At 36.0% G+C, this 19,239-nt stretch overlaps 1 long non-coding RNA gene across 1 annotated transcript; it reads right to left on the bottom strand.

The window, feature by feature from the left end:
- Window positions 1-1,216: 1,216 nt before the first annotated feature.
- LOC140520453 (uncharacterized) lies at window positions 1,217-18,683 on the bottom strand. The gene is made up of 3 exons (XR_011972509.1): window positions 18,488-18,683; window positions 13,494-13,567; window positions 1,217-1,396 (listed from the first exon to the last, which is right to left on the bottom strand). It is a non-coding gene; the product is annotated as an uncharacterized lncRNA (long non-coding RNA).
- Between the last annotated feature and the right edge of the window lie 556 nt (window positions 18,684-19,239).

The following is a 19,239-nucleotide window of genomic DNA, read 5'->3' as shown; positions in this document are numbered from 1 at the left end:
TGGTGATGTCATTAGTTCCAACAGGTCAAAATATCATCTTTGTTACAGACAACTTCCAGATCTACCTATCCATCTTCCACATTTCATTTGAGTCCTAAAGTATAAACTTCTTGCCAGCTACTTGAGGATAAGGACTGCCTTTTACCTCTTTTTGTATCCCTAGCCCTTATCACAGCATCTGGCATATAGCAGATGCTTAATAAACTTTTATTGATTGATTGACTGATCTCCCATGGGTTTTTTGAACTCAATATGAATGAAAGAGAATTCATTGCCTTTTCCCCTAAAGCCTTCTTTACTCCTAATTTTCCTATATCTGTGTAGGTTCTTTGTCAACATTTGCATGGACAATTACAGAAACCTCCTTACTGTTCTTCTTTTTATCAGTTTTCCCATTTTCCAATCCATTCTCTGCACAGCTACCAAAATGATATCACAAATCATAGTTAAGACCACGTCACTCTGATCAAAAAGCCTCAATGACTCCCTTCTACTTGTGAGACAAGCTTCACACCCTTATGTCTGTAATTTAAATCCCCTCATGATTTGTCCAACCTACTTTATTGACTGATTTCACATTACTTGTCATTATAAAACCTCACTTTCAGAAAAAAATGGTCATTTTTGCCACCCCACATATATGACATTCTATGTACTGCCCCCATGTTTGTGTACAAATTCTTTCAGATTCTTGGGATGTTCTCTATTAACCTTTGGAATCCCCACTTCCCTGCATGTACAATCTCTTCCTCAAGACCCTTCTTTCTCCCTTCATCCCACAGTTTTTAGAGCTTCTCCACTCTTGAAATTGCTGGATTTATTTCATGTATACTTTGTATTTACTACTTCACATATGCCTCTTTTCCTCCTCTAATAGAATGAAAGATTCTTGAGGTGAGGAGCTATATTGGAGCATTACTTAATGAAATAATTTTCTCATGGTAGGTGTGTAAAATAATACATTAACAAACATCTATTAATTCATCATAGAATAAACACACTGTGTCCATCCTTATGTCATAACTCTATAGCATTATGGCTACTGATCAAATAGATTTCCTCCCTCATAAAAATGGCAATAACCATCTTGGTAATAGTTTGAAAAAATGATCACATTATACCCTTCCCTGTGTTTCCCCTCTACCTCACTACCTCGAAGTACCAATTTCCCAAACTCCCTCCCTGCAGTTCCCTTCATTGAATACTTCTTACCACAAGTGGGGCAACGCAATAGGGCTTAGTGTTCTTTCTCAAGGCCCCAGTCCTTCCATTTGGTCACCCCCAGCAATCTGCCCAGGGCTATATCCAGGAGTAAAGTGGAATTACAACACTGAGTCTGCCTTATGTTCCACATCAGCAGATCGTAGAGCCAAGGCGTTGCGTTTCCTTTCACGAGCTTCAGAGGGGCAAACATCAAGAAGGATGAGCTCTTCAGAAACATGCATTAGGCTTTAGGAACACCTTACTTTACTTAAACTTGTGGCTCTGAAAATCTCTAGTTGCCTTTAAAGCTCAGTTCATATAATTCCTCCTCCATAAAGCCTGACTTGATCCTCTGAGCTGCTAGTGCTATCCACCAAATAAATTATCTTGTATTTGTATTATTTTGCACAAGATTAATTTGTATATACTTCTGTGTGTGCATATATATGTACACAGGTAAGCTTCCAGGGACAGGGACAGTTTTATTTATGTCTTTATATCTCCACTCATACTTAATAAAAACAAATTAATTGATTTGATTGAGTGATTGGATACTTCTCCAAATGTTGCCCCAAATCATACAGAATTACTTGGTGGTCCAGTCTCTAAGACTCATCAATCTTCTTTATAGTGGAGTCTTTCAGGATCTTTCTTAGAGTACATTCACTCTTACTTTACACATAATACTAACAAACTTAGCTATATGATTAGTAAGCCCATAGCAGTTATCTGAAATAGGGGAGATGGGTTTCTATAGGTAAGCATACTGAAAACAAAATGGAGCAGATTCTGGCAGTCTGACAATGATGGAGAAATAGAAAATCTATTTTTAGCAGACAAAAATAAACTCAAAAACTATTTTCTGTCAAGGTAATATATCTTTCATTGACTCCTGATGTTATTAAAGCAAAAGACGATCATTGTTCATAATGATAGCCCTGAATCCTCAAAAAGGGGAGGTAAACTACATTCTACCTATAGTGTATAAAAAGAATATGAAGAGATAAACAAACAAATCAAAACTCACATATTTTAGCACATTTCGCATGCAATATTGTTATAACAAAAATGGTTTTAGTGCTTAATGTAATAAACTCTCAGCTGTTTAGAAAACTTAGCTATGCAGACATTCTTCAGAAAATGTTGATATTCATTCTCCAAAGAGTTCTTTAAAGATAAAATTTCAATCAATTCATCAATCAACAAGCATTTCTTAAGTGTCTGCTACATGCTAGACACTGGGAATACACAGACAAAATAAATGCTTTCTTGATCTGTGGAAGTTTACCTTCTATCTGGGGAGAAAATATAAACATATATAATATATTGAAAATAATTGCAAGGTAATGGGGAAAGTCCCTGAATGCTGAATGAATTAGGAAATGCTTCTTGCATACTGTGGCATATGAACCCAGTTTTGAAGGAAGCTAGAGAATTAAAGAGGGAGAAATAAGGAGAAAATATATACCAGGAATGGATGATAGCTAGTATAAAAGTATAGAGAACAGAGATGAGGTATCATTCATAGAGAATATTAAGAGGGTCAGTTTGACTGGACCAGATACATCAAACATGTGTCCCATGGGCTGATCCAGATTAAAATACAATTGGGAAATATTTAACAAAATTAATAAAAATATAATAAAATGTAGATAATAGTACATTTTAAACATAAATATAAAATTTTTTTCAAATGCAGTTTTATGATTATAAAACTGAATGCTTTATTACTGTTCACTAATTCTAATTTGTTAGCATTGATTAGTGTGACAATAGTTGAGACAGAGAAAAATTTTTCACTGTCAAATATTATGTTGCTATTGGTAAGTTTGGAGGAGAGAGGTAATAGGTGGGACTAGGATATGAGGAGATGGTTTGGAGATTGATAGAAAGGAAGGAACTTCAGAGGAAGAGTGGTAAGGAGAGAAATGATAGGGGAAGTCCCAGTTTGGCACATGCAGCAGATTGCAACACATAAAAGGCAGATGTTAGAACTTTATGTATAAGCAAATTAGCAACACAGTAAAAAAATTCTAGTAGCATCACTGTTCATAGCCAGGCTCCCATCTTTATATATTGCAATGTTTTCCATGAAACATGCAGTGATATTTTTTAGTATTTAGTATTTTTAGTATTTGAAAGGTTATTAATCAAAAGTAGAAATATGATAGATTTCCATTTGACTAAGTGCCTTGTCCTCATTCAACATTTAGTCATGCCTTCCATTTCTGTGCCAAGATATTGATATTCCCACGAATTATTGAAGTTTGAAAAGGCCACCTTCACTTTTAAGTTGAAAAGTCTAGGGGGGGGGGCGGAGCCAAGATGGTGGAGTAGAAAGACACACATATGCAGGCTCTCCCCACACAGCCCAAAAAATACCTCTAGAGAGGGACTCTCAACAAATTCTAGAAAAGCAGAAGTGGAGACCAACAGAGTGAAGGAGATTTCTAGCCCAGGGTGACCTGAGAGTCCCACAGGAAGTGTCTGTTGCACTGGATGCAGAGGGGAGCCCAGCCCAGCCTTGGCCATGGGGAACGTTGCAGCTCTGGGAGGAGAACACCTCAGGGGCAGAATCTCCACTCCCAGAATCCCCAGTCACAGCAGCAGCAGGTTCTCAGATCCCTCAACCCACAGGCACCAGGGTTTTTTCAGCTGGCTGAGAAGGGAGAAGGGCCTTCCCATAGCTCTGGCCTTAGGCAGCAGCCATGGAGGCCACATTGGGCAGGAAGCTGTTCCCACAGCAGCCCGCATCCATTGTTGGATCGTAAAACCCCTGGGGGCACTGAGCAGCCCATTCTTACCTCAGCCCTGTATGGAGACTCTGAGGGAACTGATCTTTATCTCACACTGAATGGCAGCCCTGCCCCTACAGCTTAACTGCATCTCAGCCCCCAAGGGCTGGCTTGGTGGAACTGGAGGCCAGGTGGCTGTGGAGAGGAAACTCTGCTAAGATTCTGGGCACAAAAATCTGTCCCAGCTCCCAGACCAGTGTACACACTTGATTGTGCCACCTAGGAGGAACTGAGATCTTACAGATTCCCAGAGTATACCCTACTCTTGACAAAAGACCCAAAAGTCAAGTAACTGGTTGGGAAAAATGCCCCAAAAAGGGAAAAAAAATAAGACTGTAGAAGGCTACTTTCTTTGTGAACAGATATCTTCTCCCATCTTTTCAGATGAGGAAGAACAATGCTTACCATTAGAGAAAGACATAAAAGTCAAGGCTTCTGTATCCTAAACATCCAAATGAATATTCAATCGTCTCAGGACATGGAAGAACTCAAAAAGGATTTTGAAAATCAAGTAAGAGAGGTGAAGGAAAAATTGGGAAGAGAAAAGAAAGAGATGCAAGAAAAGTGGGTCAACACTTTGCTAAAGGAGACCCCAAAAAATGCTGAAGAAAATAACACCTTTAAAAATAGGCTAACTCAACTGGCAAAAGAGGTCCAAAAAGCCAATGAGGAGAAGAATGCTCTAAAAGGCAGAATTAGTCAAATGGAAAAGGAGGTTCAAAAGCTCACTGAAGAAAATAGTTCTTCAAAAATTAGAATGGCACAGATGGAGGCTAATGACTTTATGAGAAACCAAGAAATCACAAAACAAAACCAAAAGAATGAAAAAATGGAAGATAATGTGAAATATCTCATTGGAAAAACAACTGACCAGGAAAATAGATCCAGAAGAGACAATTTAAAAAATTATGGGACTACCTAGAAGCCATGATCAAAAAAAAGAACCTAGACATCATCTTTCATGAAATTATCAAGGAAAACTTCCCTGATATTCTAGAAACAGGGGACAAAACAAATATTGAAAGAATCCACTGATCACCTCCTGAAAGAGATCCAAAAAGAGAAACTCCTAGGAACATTGTGGCCAAATTCCAGAGTTCCCAGGTCAAGGAGAAAATATTGCAAGCAGCTAGAAAGAAACAATTCAAGTATTGTGGAAATATAATCCACAAATACAATTCTGTTACAATGTAACACAAGATCTAGCAGCTTCTACATTAAGGGATCAAAGGGCATGGAATATGATATTCTAGAAGTCAAAGGAACTGGGACTAAAACCAAGAATCACCTACCCAGCAAAACTGAGTATAATACTTCAGGGGAAAAAATGGTCTTTCAATGAAGTAGAGGACTTTCAAGCATTCTTGATGAAAAATCCAGAGCTGAAAAGAAAATCTGACTTTCAAACACAAGAATCAAGAAAAGCATGAAAAGGTAAACAGCAAAGAGAAATCATAAGGGATTTACTAAAGTTGAACTGTTTACATTCCTACATGGAAAGACAATATTTGTAACTCTTGAAACTTTTTTCAGTATCTGAGTAGTTGATGAGATTGCACACACACACACACACACACACACACACACACACACAGAAACACACACACACAGACAGAGCACAGGAGGAATTGAATAGCATGGGATCATATCTTAAAAAAGTGAAATTAAGGGGTGAGAGAGAAATATATTGGAAGGAGAAAGGGAGAAACGGAATGGGGCAAATTATCTCTCATAAAAGAGGCAAGTAAAAGACTTTTCAGTGGAGGGAAAAAGAGGAGATGAGAGAAAAAACATGAAGCTTACTCTCATCACATTTGACTCAAGGAAGGAATAAAATGCACACTCATTTTGGTATGAAAACTTATCTTACAATAGAGGATAGTGGGGGAGAAGGGGATAAGCAGGGTTGGGGGGAAGGATGGAAGGGAGGGCAATGCGAGGAGGGAGCAATTAGAAGTCAACACTCTTGGGGAGGGACAGGGTCAAAGAAGGAGCAGAAGAAATGGGGGGCAAGAAAGGATGGAGGGAAATATAGTTAGTCTTATACAACATGACTATTATGAAAGTCATTTGCAAAACTGCACAGATATGTCCTATATTGAATTGTTTGCATTCCCAAAGGGGATGAGTGGGGAGGGAGAGAAGAAGCGAAGTTGGAACTCAAAGTTTTAGGAACAACTGTTGAGTATTGTTCTTGCGTACAACCAGGAAATGAGAAATACAGGTAATAGGATATAGAAAGTTATCTTGCCCTACAGGACAAAAGAGAGGATGGGGATAAGAGAAGGGAGAGATGTTAGAAGGGAGGGCAGATTGGTGACAGGGATAATTAGAATGCTCAGTGGTTTGAGGTGGGGGGAGGGGAGAAATGGGGAGAAAATTTGGAACCCAAAATTTTGTGGAAATGAATGTTGAAAACTTAAATAAATAAATTTAGATTTAAAAAAATAAATAAAAAAAGTCTGCAAAGGACTACGGTGGTGACAAGAAATCCATAAGAGTTCATAAGAAAACTAAGTGGATGAGAGCTATTATTTCTGAGAAAGTAAGAGAAGTCAAAAGTGATGTGTGGGGCCGCACCTAGTAAGGGAATGCTTTAAGTTACTCATGGAAGTAAATTTCATCCTCAGGTTTCTTAAGTACACTACCCCCAGTTGCTTCAGTTGATCCCTAATTTTGATCTGTATACCACTGAAATTTATTCTACATGAAATGGAATGCAGGAAATGATATTTTCTTGTTTTCATATTCAATACATCTTTTCTCTAGGTTAAAAAAAGGTCGAGAAAGAAGAATATTTACTGTAACTTTCCTAAGGTAAGAAAATGACAGATTTATTTATAATTTTATAAAATTATACATCATATAACATATGTAACAATATATAACTATAGAAGAATATTTATTATATATTATTTTATGTGTCTTATATAAGTATATAAACATGATATCAGTCTCATTATATAAAGCAAGTAGGTGGCAAAGTAGATAGAGTGCTGGACTTGGATCCAGAAAGACCTAAATTCAAATCTGACCTCAACTACTTATTAACTTTTGACCTCAGGCAAGTCACTTAACCACTCTCTGCTTCAGTTTTCTCACCTATAAAATGAAGATAAAAATAGCACGTCTTCCCAGGATCGTTGTGAGTGTCAAATGAGATGATAACTGTAAAGCACTTAGTGCAGTGTGTAATGCACAGTAGTTGTTGTTCTTTGTGCTTAAAGAGGACCAACCAAAATGACATCGCTATGTCAGGGTAAAGGTACAGTATGTACAACTGTGGCTTATCAGACCAACTGTGGCTGTTCAGAGCTCAGAAGGCTGTACCACAGGTTGGGCACAAATAGTACATATGAACATTTGGAGTGCAGATGTCTCTAAATTTGCTCATCTCACATTTCTTTTGAGCTGGCACATAGTAAGTGCTATATAAATGCTAGCTATTGTCATTATTAGCTATTATATAAAATTATAATTTATTTGTTTTCAAATTTATTTTGTAAGAAGGGTATATATTATATCACATTCTAAGAGCAATAAGAAAAGATTCATATAAAATGACATCAAAGTTTTCAGATAAGATGGAAGATAATTTCTTTTTTGAAGAAAAACAAAAACAAACCAAAAAACCCCCTGTCATTTAATGATTAATTTTCATACATTTGTGTCCTTAAGGAATATAATTTAAAGTATCACTGTGAAATAAACTATTCTAAGTAGCAAAGTAAATCAACTAGGTCTCAGTTAGTCCTACCTTAGGTTGGCAAATGATCCTGAGGAGAAGATGCAGCTGCCTTTTATAAGCATAGAACAAAGAATAGAACTGGATAGGTGAGAAAAATAATACAATTGTTTATAGGATTCATAACATCACAGGGGTGAGGACAACCTGATTAGTTATATTAAGTAGAATGTGCTAGCATTCATGTGGGGTTACGAACTCCTTTCTGTGTCTTCGAGGAATGCTTGACTTATGGGACCCATCTGTATCCTGAGACTATTGATAGTGAACCAGGGATAGTAGACACCCTGGTTCCCAGGAGGGAGATAAGACCTTCCATAATTATGTAAGGACAGGCAAAGATGGAAAGTGTATCTTGTGGAAATGTGCCAGGTCAGTCTGTAGGCCTTCAAAGATAGCAAACAAATAGCATGGAATTTTTTTAGGAGCTGAAAGTATGAGGGAACAAATTCTCTTTTAACTAAGTGTATCAACAAGCACCTAGACACATCCAAGATGGCCTGTTAGCACAGGTTCTTAGATCTGCTTTTGTAAAAGGAAAGCCACTTTTGAGGGGTCAATAATTTTCTTTAATCACATATACCAACAGAGAAAATACAAGCAGAGAAATAAAGACCAGCAGACAGGGCTTCTGACTGACCATAAGCAATACATACATCACAGATCAACAGACAGATCCAACTATCTGACTAATACATATATATATATAGTTACCAGAGAGAGATGCACCAACATCTGGGTTTTCAAAGCCAGGTGGCTCCTTAAAGGCTGCCCAGAGTCTCATTTAGCACATGAAACTTCTTGCAAAGAGAAAGTTCCCAAAGATCATTTCTCTGATGTCATGGTCTTCTTGGAAAATGAAGGGTAAACACAACCTGTGAGTAGACTGAGCTGCCTGAATGGGAACCCAGCTAGATGGGTAACTCAGGTCATCCTCTCCCTTCTGTCTCCCTTTCCCCTTCCTTCTCCACTCCAAAGGAAGGTAAATTTGGATGGCCAGAGGCTGCCCAGTTAACTTGGGGTTTACTTGCTAGATGCCTTTCTCTCTTTTTGATTCCAGATTTAGCACTCTATCTACTTTGTCACCTGGGTGACAGATATTTACATATTATGTATGTCATTCATCTTCATAGAAATGATAATTAAATTTATAGAAGCTGATGAGATCACCAAGGGAGAAAATGTAGAGAAAGAAGAGAAAGGGATCTAGGACCAAAGTTTTGGGAATATCCACAATTATACAGGATCTTGATACTTATGTAACAAAGGTGGCTGAGAAGTTGATTTTGATGAGGAAAGTGCTACCTCTTCTTTAGAAACTTGAATAATTGAAAAAGAATAAGGGATGGTGTAAAGTGCTTTTGAGAGATTTGGAAAGGAAGAAAAAGGAAATAGCGCATGCAGCCCTTATTTTTCCAATGAGATATGATATAATACTTTCAACTGAAAGGGCCAGGAGAGAAGGTAGTGTGGGAGCCCCAAAGTAGAAGCTTGGAACAAATGCTATGGGTAGTGTGATAGAATCAATTAGGGCCCAACTGATATTAGATAGCATGAAGCTAAAATAACTAGTTTTAAAGTTTGGAAGGAGAGAATGAGAAACCAGAGCTTAGATGATGTCCTGGGAAAGGATTGAGAAATCAAGGGCTTGGAGGTCAAGGTGAGTATGAAAAATATATTTAGGAGGTGTAAGGCATGGGAAGAGAATGAAAGGGAAGAGATTGTAATAAAATTTCAAACTTTAAGATTTCATGATCATGGAAGTTGATTACTTATGAATGATGACAGAAACAAGATTGTGACCATCCCTGAGTATAGTTTAGATGGAGTAGAGGAATCTGTCAAGGGAGTTAAAGGGAAGGGCTGAGAATTTATAGTATTTAAAGGAATAATAACAGGTACAATTATGCTGAAGTCCCTTCATATAAGGGCATGAGCTAAGGTTGAGAAGAACATATGAACCTTGAGAAAGGAGAGAATGATCTAGTGGCTGATAGATAACTAACACCAGAATGTGGACTGTGTGACATCTCTGGGTAGAGTCAGGTGTGAGTTGATAATTAACAACTGGCTTTTCAAAAAAAGTATGCACAACACAATTTTAAGTTTAATCTACATTATTGACATTTTTCTTTCACTTTCTTAAGTCTACACAAGAAGCCCTACAATAAATCAAGACCTGATTTGTAGCATTTACCTATTTCTGAGATGTAAATGCTCACACTGAAAATTTAACAATCAGTTCTTGGGAGCTGGTTCAATCTGGCTCTAGCACACTCCTGAGTAGAGCAAACCTTAAAAGAGGAAAAGCTGTTTAGTGAAAGTAGTAGACAGAGAATGAGAAATTAGCAGTGGGAAGCAAGATGTATTCTTACTTTGCTTTGGCAAATCCAGTGTGCTGTAGGGGAAACAACATATGAGAGAATAAACACTGGTGTCTTGGTGTTCTGGTATTCTGAAAAGGATATGGTATTACCTGGTGGAATCAGGTGTTTGTCAAAAAATGGAAGAAGTATGAGAGGAAGGTGTTTTAGTTGAGGGGAAGTTTGTTTATTATGGAATAAAAATTCCAGGGAGCACAATAGAATAGGCAGAAAGAACTGGATTAGGTCATGGGAGAGTTTAGGTTAAGATGGATGAGGATCAGGATGAGAGAATAGGATTCTGGGGATATGAAGGGAAGTGTGACAGTTGTAGGCAGTTACGGATTTGGTATCACTGGAACCAAAAGATAAAGAAGAGCTGAGAATTTGTAGCAAGAGGGGATGTAATGGAGGAGCAGCTCCATTGATAGTAGACAAGTGGAAGGTTCGCTGTCTTTACTCCTTGTAATGCTTTGACTCCCTTTGGAGCATTTTAGTTCCCTGTCACTGTGTGGTGATTCTCCCTGAAGAAATCTGGTCCTCAGGGTATTATCAATTATGGGAATGACCTTATAGTGTTTTTGACTGGGGAGTTACACAGCTGTGTTCTTACCTGGGGGCCACACTCATAATGTTCTCACCTGGGTTTTACTGTAAATTATTAGGTCTTTTGGACAAAGAAGATTCATGTCCTATATTTCTTTTTTCTTCTAGAGTATTAGATTCATAAGATTATAAGATTTATACCTTTGTATATAAGATATACCTTTGTAAACTCCAAATACAACCCCTTGATTTTATAGAGGAGGAACTGAGTCCCAGAAAAGAAGTGATTTGTCCAATATGATACAACTAGAAAGAAAAAGAAACAGAAATCAAACCCATCCTCCAACTCCAAATCCAGTGTTTTCTCTTGTGTCATTCTTCCTTTTCCTATAGTGAATATTTAATGAATGCTGACTGATTTGAATTCTCCCTAAAGCTAGTCTTCTGTAGCCCAGATGGACTCGTGCTCACACCTATATGTCTATAGAGCATAGGCAACTTCTGGGGAGTAGAGTTAAGATGGCAGAATAGAGAAAGTTGATCTCTCCCAACATTCCCTTCCAAACAACTTTAAAATAATGCCTCAAATAGAGTTTTGTACTGGCAGAGCCAATGAAACATTAGAGTAAGGCATTCTTCCAACCAAAACACATAAGAGATTGGAAAAAGAGATCTGTGACATGGGAGAGGAGGCTGATCTGGAGCCCATGTGGATGAAAAACTAGGGACTAGGTGGTAGAAATGGAAGTAGCAGCAGATTCAGGTACTCTCAAGTCAAAGATGATACGGTGTCTGGCAACTGGTCAGAAGGAGATTACAGCATATTCTTGTGCTAGTACTAGATGTAGGAACATATAGTGTTTGGCAACTCCATTTCCTGTACAAACCTCTGGGTCATAATTCAAGGTCAAAGAGGAGTATTTTCAGTCAAGGGAAAGTGGAAGTCCTGAGGGGCAGTATTGATTGTAATCCCAAGAGTTTAGGGTCCTTTCTTGGGTAAGGACCAAAGTGTAGACCAAGAGAGCAGGGATCACACCTCTCTTCAGATCACACCTTCTTGGAAGCACTGAAAACTTCCAAATGTCCAGAACTAACTCTGAAAATAGCAGCTCAAAAAAGTCTGAAGTTTGAGACAGAGCCCCTCACCCCCTACTCCTGGGAACAGAGCCCAACATTAACATAAAGTTCCAAATCAAGAAACAGGGTGGAAAAATGAGGTAACAATATAAAAAAGATCTGATCATAAAAAGCTACTATAGTGACAAGGAAGATCAAGACAAATACCAAATGAAGACTATAAAGTCAAAATAGCCACAAGCAGTCTCAAATAAAAAAAAGCAAATTGGATAAAAGTCCAAAAAAATTGCTAGAAGAGCGAAAAAATGATTTTCATAGTCAAATAAGAATGGTAGAGGAAAAATAAGATAAAGAAATGATAGCAAAGGAAGAAAATTATGAAAAAGACAATTAACAATGTGCTAAAAAAAGGTACAAAAATAACAGAAGAAAATAACACCTTAAAAAGCAGAATTAATCAAATGGGAATAGACGTATAAAAATTCATTGAAGAAAAGAACTCCCTAAAAAGCAGAATTAGGCAAGTGGAAGCTAATGGTTCCATGAGAAATCAAGAAACAACAAAACAAAATCAAAAGAATGGAAAAAAATAGAATATGTAAACTAGCTCATTGGAAAAAGAACTGGCCTGGAAAATAAACTGAGGATAAATAATTTAAGAATTATTGAATTACCTGAAAGCCATGATAAAAAAAGAGCTTAGACATCATATTTTAAAAACTATCAAGGAAAATTTACCTGATATCCTAGAACCAGAGGGTAAAATAGAAATTGAAAGAATCTAGCTATCACCACCTGAAAGAAATTTCAAAATGAAAAACTGCCAGGAATATTATAACCCAATTCCAGAGCTCCCAGATCAAAAAGAAAATACTTTAAGCAACAAAAAAAGAAACCATTCAAATATTATGGAGTCACAGTCAGAATCAAATAAGATTAGCAACTTCCACAATATAGCAGGGTTTGGAATAAGATATTGTGGCAGGAAAAGGAGCTAGGATTACAACCTGTAATCAGCAAACCTAAATAAAATCCTTCAAGGAAAAAAATGGATACTTAATGAAATAGAGGATTTTCAAGAATTCCTGCTGAAAAGACCAGAGCTGAGTAGAAAATCTTACTTCTTAAATTCAAGATCCAAGAGAAGCATAAGAAAAGTAAATATGAAAAGGAAATCATCAGAGACTCAATAAGGTTACATCATTTAGGGTTCTTTGTGGGAGGATGTTACATGTATCTTCTAAGAATTTCATCATTTTAGGATAGTTAGAAGGATTCTTCATAGAATGAGGATGCAGGAATGTTTCAATTATGTTGGGATGATATAAAAAATGAATAGGTGAGAAAGAAGGATGCCCTGAGAGAAGAGGGAAGGGAAAGGAAAAATGGGGAAAATTATTTTACATAAAATTGCTCAAGGAAGAGCTTTTAAGTAGAGGGAAAATGTTGTATGTGGGGGGAAAGCAATGTTTGAATCTCACTCACATCTAAATTGGTTCAAACAAGGAAATATATAAATACATTCTCTATTGGTAATAGAAATCTATCTTGCCTCATAGGGAAGTATAAGGGGGAGGTAATAAAAGAAAGGGTGGAAGTGGTAAAAGAGAAGGCAGATAAAAGAAGGCAATGGTCAGAATTAAAATAGACTTCAGAAGAGGGACAGGGTAAAAAGAGATAGAGAAGGGTGCATTGAAGAAAATAGGATGGAGGGAAATGTATAGTTAGTAATAATAACTAAGAATGTGAATGGGAAGAACTCACCCATAAAATCCAAGTAGATAGCAGAATGGATTAGAAACCAGAATCCAACAATATGTTGTTTACAAGAGATATACCTGAAACAGAGAGACACACAAAAAGTTAAAGTAAGGGGCTGGAGCAGAATTTGAGATGCTTCAACTGAGCTGAAAAAAGTGGGGGGGAGGGAGAAGCAAAGGGTAGCAATCATGATTTTAGACAAAGCAAAAGCAAAAATAGATCTAATTAAAAGGGATAACTATTGAAATGTTTTTAAAAGGTATCATAGAAAATGAAGTAATATCAAAATATTTTATAGCAAATTTTTCTGATAAAGGTCTCATTTCTCAAATATTGACTGAATACAGAACTGAATCAAATTTATAAAAATAAAAACCATTCCCCAATTGATAAATTGTCAAAGGATATAAATAGGTGCTTTTTTAGAAGAGCTATTATCATATGAAAAAATGCTCTAACTCACTGTTGATTAGAGAAAGATACATTAAATCAATTCTGATATACCATCTTTTACCTATCAGAAATGGTAAATATTGGTGGGAATGAAATGTTTGTGGAATAGAGATCTAACCATTCTCGATTATAGTTTATAGCCTCAAAGGGCTATAAATCTATGCATAGCCTTTGACCCAGCAATGCTGTTGCTAGGTCTACACTCAAATGAGATCAAACAAAAAGGAAAAGAACCTCTCTATAGAAAAACATTTTTAGCAGTTCTTTTTATGGTGTCAAAGAATTGGAAATCAAGGTGATGCTCATCAATTGAGGAATGTCTGAAAAAGTTGTGACATATGATTGTGATGGAGTACAATTGTGCTGTGGGAATTTTGAAGGAGGGTGGTTTAAAAAAACATGGCAAGACCTTTATGAACTGATTCAAAATGAAATGAGAAGAACCAGGAAATCACTGTGCACAGTAACAACAATACTGAAATGATGATTAACTGGGAAAGACTTGGTTACTTTGATCTAAGTTAACATTGGTTACAATGATGTAAGAAAATTTCAAAGAACTTATGATGAAAAAGTGCCATCTACCTCTAGAGAGAGACCAGATGAACTCTGAATATATATTTTTACTTTGTTCTTGCTTTCCTTTTTGAATTATAGATAATATGGAAATATGATTTACATGATTTCACATGTGTAATTGATATATTGCTTGCCATTAAAGAAAATGACAATGAGACAGCATTTCAAAATTTGTGGAATGTAGTCAAAGCAGTATTTAGGGGAAAATTTATATCTATAAATACATCAGAAAAAGAGAAGATTAATGAACTGGGAATGCAATAACAAAAAAATATAACAACTAAAAGCGAGAAAAAGAACAAGATAAAAATCACCAAATTAAACATAAAAATGACAATCCTGAAAATTGAAGGAGGGATTAGTACAATCAAAAGTAAAAAATCAAATAATAAATAAAACTAGGAGCTGGTTTAATAAAAGAAAATGAAGTAGATAAAGTATTGATCAATTTGATGAAAAACAGAAAGAAAACTAAATTACTAGTATCACAAATGAAAAAGGTGAATTTATCACTAATGAAAATGAAGTCATCATTAGAAGTTATTTTGCCCAACTGTAAGCCAGTAAAACTGAGAATCTAAGTGAAATGGATTAAAATTTACAAAAATATAAACTACCCAGATTAACAGAAGAGGAAGTAGAAAATTAAACAGTGCTATTTTAGGAAAAAAAAAGATATAGAACAGGCTGTAAATGAATTTAACAAGAAAAAATCCCCAGGATGAGATGGATTCACAAGCAAATTCTACCACACATTTAAGGAATACTTAATCTCAATACTACACAAACTATTTGAAAAAAAAAATAAGTAAAGAAAGAGCCCTAGCAAACTTATTTTATGACACAAATGTGGTTTTGATACCTATGACAGGGAGAGCAAAAACAGAGGAAGAAAATTATAGACCAATCTCCTTAATGAATTTTGATGGAAAAAAATTTAAAATAAAACACTATAAAGAGATTTCAGCAGTATATCACAAAGATTCTACACTATGACTAAGTGGGATTTATACCAGGATTGAAGAGTTGGTTCAATATTAGGAAAGCTATCAGCATAATTGATCACATCAATAACAACCAAAAATAATATGATTATATCAATAGACACAGAAAAAGACTTTGACAAAATACAACACTCATTCCTACTAACCACACTAGAAAATGTAAGAATCAATGGAGCCTGTCTTAAAATAATAAGTAGTATATATCTAAAACCAAGAACAATCATGATCTGTAATAGGGATAAACTTGACTCTGTATTGATAAGATCAGGTGTGAAGTAAGGGTGTCTATTACCACCACTAATAATCAATATTGTACTGAAAACGATAGCTAGAGCAATTAGAAAAAAATTGTTGGAATAAAAATAGGCAATGAGTAAACAAGACTATCACTCTTAGCAAATAATATGATTGTATATTTAGAGAATCCCAGGGAATCAACTAAAAAAATGAGTTGAAACAACAACTTCACTAAAGTTGCAGGATACCAAATAACTCCACATAAATCATCAGTATTTCTATATATTACTAACAACGTCCAGCAGGAAGAGATTGAAAGAGAAATTCTATTTAAAATAACTGCAGACAATATAACATATTTGGAAGTCTACATACCAAGACAAACTCAGGCGTTATATGAACACAATAATAAATACTTTTCACAAAAATTAAGACAGATTTCAACAACTGGAGAAATATTAATTGCTCATGGGTAGGCTGAACCAATATAATAAAATGACAATTCTACCTAAATGAATTTATTTATTCAGTGTTGTACCAAACTAAAAAACAATTATTTTATTGAACTAGAAAAAATAGTAAGAAATTCAACTGAAACAACAAAAGGTCAAAAATATCAAGGGAATCAATGAAAAAAAGGTGAAGGAAGGTGGACTAAGAGTAGCAGATCTTAAACTGTGTTACAAAGCAGTAATGATCAAAACAATCTGGTACTGGCTCAGAAATAGAGTGGTGGATCAGTGGTGTAGGTTAGGTGCACAATACATGGTAGTAAATATCCAGTTATCTAGTATTTTAAAAACCCAAAGACACAAGTTTTGGGGATAAGAATGCAATTATAAGGTAATCATTGGGAAAACTGGAAAGTAGTTTGACAGAAACTAGATATACAACAACATCTCATAATGTATACAAAGACAAGGTCAAAATGGATAGATGATTTAAACATAAAGGGTGTTATTATAAACAAATTAGGGGAACATGGGAAAATGTACCTTTTCTACGGAAAAGGAAGAGTTTATGACCACACAAGATCTCAAGGGGATAATAGGAAGTAAAACAGATAATTTTGATTATGTGAAATTACAAAGTTTTTGCACAAACAAAACTAACGCAGCCAAAATTAGAAAGAAAACAGGAAATTGGAGGGAAAATTTGCAGCATTTCTTTGATAAAGGGCTCATTTCTCAAATATATTGGGAACTGAATCAAATTTGTAAAAAAATAAGAGGCATTCCCCTTTTGATAAATGGTAAAAGTATATGAAGAAGCAATTTTCAGACAAAGAAATCAAAACTATCAATAGTCACATGGAAAAGTGCTCTGTTATTATTAAAACAACTTTGAGATACCACTTCACACTTGCCATATTGGCTAACATGATAGAAAAAGAAAATGACAAATGTTGTAGGGGAAGTGGAAAAATTGGGACACTAGTGCACTAGACCACAACTAGTTCAATCATTCTGGAGAACAATTTGGAACTCTTCCCAAAAGGATGTCTTTGTACAAAAATATTTATAGCAGTTCTTTTTGTGGTGGAAAAGAATTAGAAATTGACGGGGTGCTCATCAGTTGGGGGATATTTGAATAAGTAGTGGGACATGACGGAATACTATTGTGCTATTGGAAATGATGAACAAACTCTCAAAAAATTATTGGAAGACATATAAACTGATGCAAAGTGAAATGAATAGAATCAGAAGAATATTGTAGACATTGTTAGGATGATCAGCTGGGAAAGATTTAGCTATTCTGATCAAGATAATGATCCAAAATAATTTCAAAGGACCTATGATAAAAAATTTCTATTCATTTCTAGAGAGAATGCTGATGAACTCTGAATGCAAATTGAGGCATACTTCTTTTTACTACCTTTATTTGTATTTCATTTGTGTTTTCCTTTGCAACATGACTTAATATTGAAATATGTTTTGCATGACCTCATGTGTATAATTGAAATAAAATTTCTTGTCTTTTCATGAGGAGGAGGGGGACAGGAAAGAAGGAGAGAATTTGGAACTCAAAATTTAAAAAACGATTGTTAACTTTTTTTACATGCAATTGGAAAATATGTAATGAAACAAAAATCATTTCAAAAAATCAAATAAAAATATAAAAAATATAGAACAAAGCAGTGGGAAGGTAAGACTAAGCAGAGAAATTCAGTATTTGAAGCCATGGGTCATGCTCTTGGTTTTATACAATAATATTGGGCATGGTAAACCTAAGAAAGAGACTCATGGGATTTGGCCTTAGTTTTCATGGACTCTCAATCAAATGGATCACGGAATTTAGAACTTCACAGTTAATCAAGACCATCCTTTTCATTTCCTCACAGATGAGGAAAAGAAAAAGTAAAGTCACTCAAAGTCACACAGGCAGTAAAAGTCAGGATTTGAATCCAGATCTTTTGACTAGTGAAGAGTTCTTTCAGCTGCACTACAGTAAAAAGGCTAACTGCCCTGGACACAGTCCCTGGTACTAAATAGCCATCAGGATATTTAGCCATTGGTGAGTTTGAAGTGGGAAGGAGGACCCAGACTGGGCTACAGTTAAGCATTGGTCCTTAGGGCCCAGAACAATAAGGTTTGAAGGAGAGGAGGATGTTTTGAGTTGACTAGTGTTAGGACAAGTTACTTTGAGATAGCTATTTATGGCTCCCAGGCCAGTTGCACCCCTTTCAAGTGGACACAGTTTGAACCAGAAACAATACTCACTTACCTGTCAGCTTAAGGAGAGAGTGAAGCCACTGCTGAAATAGGTAGGCTGGAGAAACTGGAAAAAATAACCTGCCCTTGGTGTCGCAATCAATCCATTTCCGGACCTTCCCCGGAAGGGTTAATTCGCACAGGATTCTAGGAATTAGATTTCAATGGACTAGCTAAGGTCTATTCTGCTAAAACTCAGTCAGGTGAGGGCCAAGGACACTGGGTAAAAAGAGTTTTAACAATGTTAATTTGTATTTCTCCCCAAGGGCATAAATGTGTTACCAGGCAACAAATGAGAACCATTTTAACCTCCTCTTGGACATACTTCCTCATGAATAAATTCATATTACAACTTCTTTCACTCCCTACCCAGCATGTGTGTGTGAGAGAGAGGTGGCAAGGTGGGTGGGGGCAGTTGTTTGACTTGGGAATGGGGAAGCAGATACTGAGAGAGGAGATCTAATTCTATCCTCTACCCTCCATTTCCCTCATTTTTTCATTTTCACTTTTAATTGGTTAGTTTGTTGTTTTTATGCCTCGGTAGGATTGAAAATATTGTCAAAGTCACCTGAATTTGGCACTGGGGCAAAATTCTGGTTCTTATACCATAAGTGTGTCACTGACTGTGACTAATAATCAGGTGAAGACTTCTGAACGCAATTAGATGGGGGTTCATATTAGGATATTAATTAATTGTCTGGCATACTCTCAAAACATTTCCTGTTTAGCAGGACTTGTCAATGCTGTAGGAAAACTATGTAGCAC

Source organism: Notamacropus eugenii, chromosome 1, assembly GCF_028372415.1.
Source record: "Notamacropus eugenii isolate mMacEug1 chromosome 1, mMacEug1.pri_v2, whole genome shotgun sequence".
In the NCBI taxonomy this organism is placed as follows: domain Eukaryota; kingdom Metazoa; phylum Chordata; class Mammalia; order Diprotodontia; family Macropodidae; genus Notamacropus; species Notamacropus eugenii.
The sequence above is the reverse complement of the archived record's forward strand: the minus strand, read 5'-3'. Positions and strand labels throughout refer to the sequence as shown.